Below are 2,897 nucleotides of genomic sequence, written 5' to 3' on the forward strand. Positions count from 1 at the left end.
TTGTTCACTATGGATTGCTTGGGCCTTTTCCAAAATGGAGTCTTCTCAATGTGATTGTCCCATTCATGTGCTGAGAGATAGTGGTGCCCAGGAACCTGAATGACTCCAATTCTTCCATAGCAGTTCCTTCTGAAGTCCACTATCATCTTGACTCTTTTGAGCGTGTTCAACTCCAGGTTGTTATGATTGCACCAGTCAGCCAGTTTGTTTGACCTCTTTACTGTATGCAAATTCATCACCATCCTGGATCAGGCCAATGATTCTGCAAACTTCAGAAACTTGACTGAGGCATCTTTAGAGGTGCAGTCAATTTTGTACAGTGAGAAGAACAGCGGGGAGAGGACACAACCCTGAGGAGCACCAGTGCTAATTTTAAGGGTCCTGGATGTGAGTTTCCCCAGTCTCACTATAGTGATATATAGCTGCTGCCTATCTGTCAGAAAGCTGGTGATCCACGAAAAGCTGGGTCAGTTTGTAGATCTGGTCTGATGGTGTTGAAAGCCAAACTGAAGTCCACAAATAACATCCTTGCATAAGTCCCAGGTCTGTCAAGATGTTGCAGGATATAACGCAGTACCATGTTGACTACATCATCCACAGACCTGTAGGCAAACTGAAGAGGATCCAGCAAGGGTCTAGTGATGTCTTTCAGCAAGGCCTATACGGCAGTTTCTCAAATTACTCCATGACCACAAATGTGAGAGCGACAGGTCTGTAGTCATTATGTCCAGTGATTTTTTTTTTGGGGGGGACCGGAATGAAAGTGGAGCATTTGAAGCTGCAGGGAACTTCACAGTGCTCCATTAATCTGTTGAAGATCTTGAGATTGTGGCCAGTTTGTCAGCGCAGACTTTTAAAACGGCAGGGGAAACATTTTCTAGGCCTGAAGTTGACCTGGTCTTCTTTTTATGAAAACCCGCTCACGTCCTCCACTGCAGGTTAAATAAGTATAGATCAGAGCTGGTGTGGGGTGTGAGACTGGGCTTTTCAAACCTACAGTAAAACAAATTCAGATCCTCAGCCAGTTGTTGATTCACCAGATCGTGGGGGGCATTTTCTTGTACTTGGTGATGTTCCTCAGACCCGTCCAGATTGATGCTTGGTCATTGACTGAGAACTGTTTTTTTCAGCTCTTCAGAGTATATCTTCTTTTAGCCTCCTTTGTAAGTCTGTTTCTGGCCTGAAGATTTTATCCCCACTTCTATAAGCATTCTCTTTGGCCTGATGAAGCTGTTTGAGTTTCCCAGTAAACCATGGTTTATCATTACTGAATGATAAGAAAGTTTTGATAGGAATGCATATATCCCCACAGAAACTGTTGTATGCTGTTTCTGTGAGCTCATCCAGATTGGTGGCTTCAGCTTCAAAAACACTCTAATCAGTGCAAACGAAGCAGGCTCGTAAATCGCATTTTACTTTATTAGCCTTATTACAGGTTTAGCTAATCTCAGTTTCTGCTTGTTGGTATAAGATGAACTAGTCAGTGATCAGAGAGCCCAAAAGCTGCACATGGGACAGAGTGATATGCATTTTTTATGGTGGTGTGGTCTAGTATATTAGTGTCTCTGGTGGGATTTGCTTTATTAAAATCCCCAAGAATTATTCAGAGAGTCTGGGTACCTTTGATCCATTCTTTTTCAGCAGGCCCAACCAATGAAATGCTCCTTTACAGCCTGCACTCGAACATTGGTTTCCTCTTAATGTCCATCTTTTTTCGAAAACAGAGAACCAAAATATCTACTACTCTTAGTATTTGTGCCATACCAAGATATAGTAAAAGTAGTATGTGGTACTGAATTCAGCATCAGCCAATGCATTGGAATCAAATGGAATATTTCTTCACATAAATGATTACTACGTGAAGTAAATACCATTCAGGGGCACTTTTTAAGAAGAGATTATCAGGGAAAAAACAGCTTTTATGCCTGGATTAGTTCAAACTGAGGGATTACAGTCTTAGCTATTATTGGAAACTAATTTTGCAAAATCTTTCGGAAATGACCTCATCCTTCACGTGTAAACATGATGTCAATGTTTAAGTAGCCTATTTATCGATAAAACGCGCTGTTAAAGTTATTAGGAGGTTTATGTGGATTATTGTGAGTCTATAGACTTTTCATAGCTGGAAATCACAGGGAAGCAAATGCCCACAGTACTATAGGGTCAATGGCCAGCCGATTACTTACCAGTCGTTAGACTTTGAGATAGTTCTCTGATGGGCAATCAAGTGCATTGTTGCGTTCATAGTGACATCTTGTGGTTAGTCTGATCAGAATGTCGACGAAGTTTAGAATTCAGGGTAAAAGTTTGTGGTAATGTAAGGTAAATGCAACCCTTAGACACATCATTAGCACATCATTTTTTACTTGAAGTCTCTTGAGACCTTGTTGTTTGTAAGCTTACAGACTTGCGACTTTTTTTGCCTTCGAGAAACTTAGGCTATAATTAATTCTAGGTAGTGCACATTATGCTGCACATTTGTTGTTATATGTATGTTTTTTACTATTAAAGGATGTTTTTAATTACCCCAATCCCTGTAAGGTTTAAGCTTAGTTTAATTTTGTGATTTTTTATTTTATTTTATTTTCTAAATTGCTGCGATAGAACTGAGTTGCCAAAAACTTCTGTACGTTTTACTGTTGTGTAGCTATTTGATACATCACTTGACCTTTATATATAAATCTGCAATCTGGCATGTCTGCTGCTTTGACAATATTGTTGTTTCAAGAAAATAAAGAAATGCAAGAATGAAGGAGATATCTACGAGGTAAAATTAAAACTGCAAATCGAATCCTACATGATGTTCTTCTTCAACTCAAACGGCTCCTATCAACAGGAGGAGCTCGCGCTTCAGATAGCGCTATTATTAATAGTGGGCTCTACTAACTGGGGGTTTC

This window comes from Siphateles boraxobius, unplaced genomic scaffold (genome assembly GCF_051911475.1).
Source record: "Siphateles boraxobius isolate OS27281-9 unplaced genomic scaffold, OSU_SipBor_1 5, whole genome shotgun sequence".
Taxonomy (NCBI): domain Eukaryota; kingdom Metazoa; phylum Chordata; class Actinopteri; order Cypriniformes; family Leuciscidae; genus Siphateles; species Siphateles boraxobius.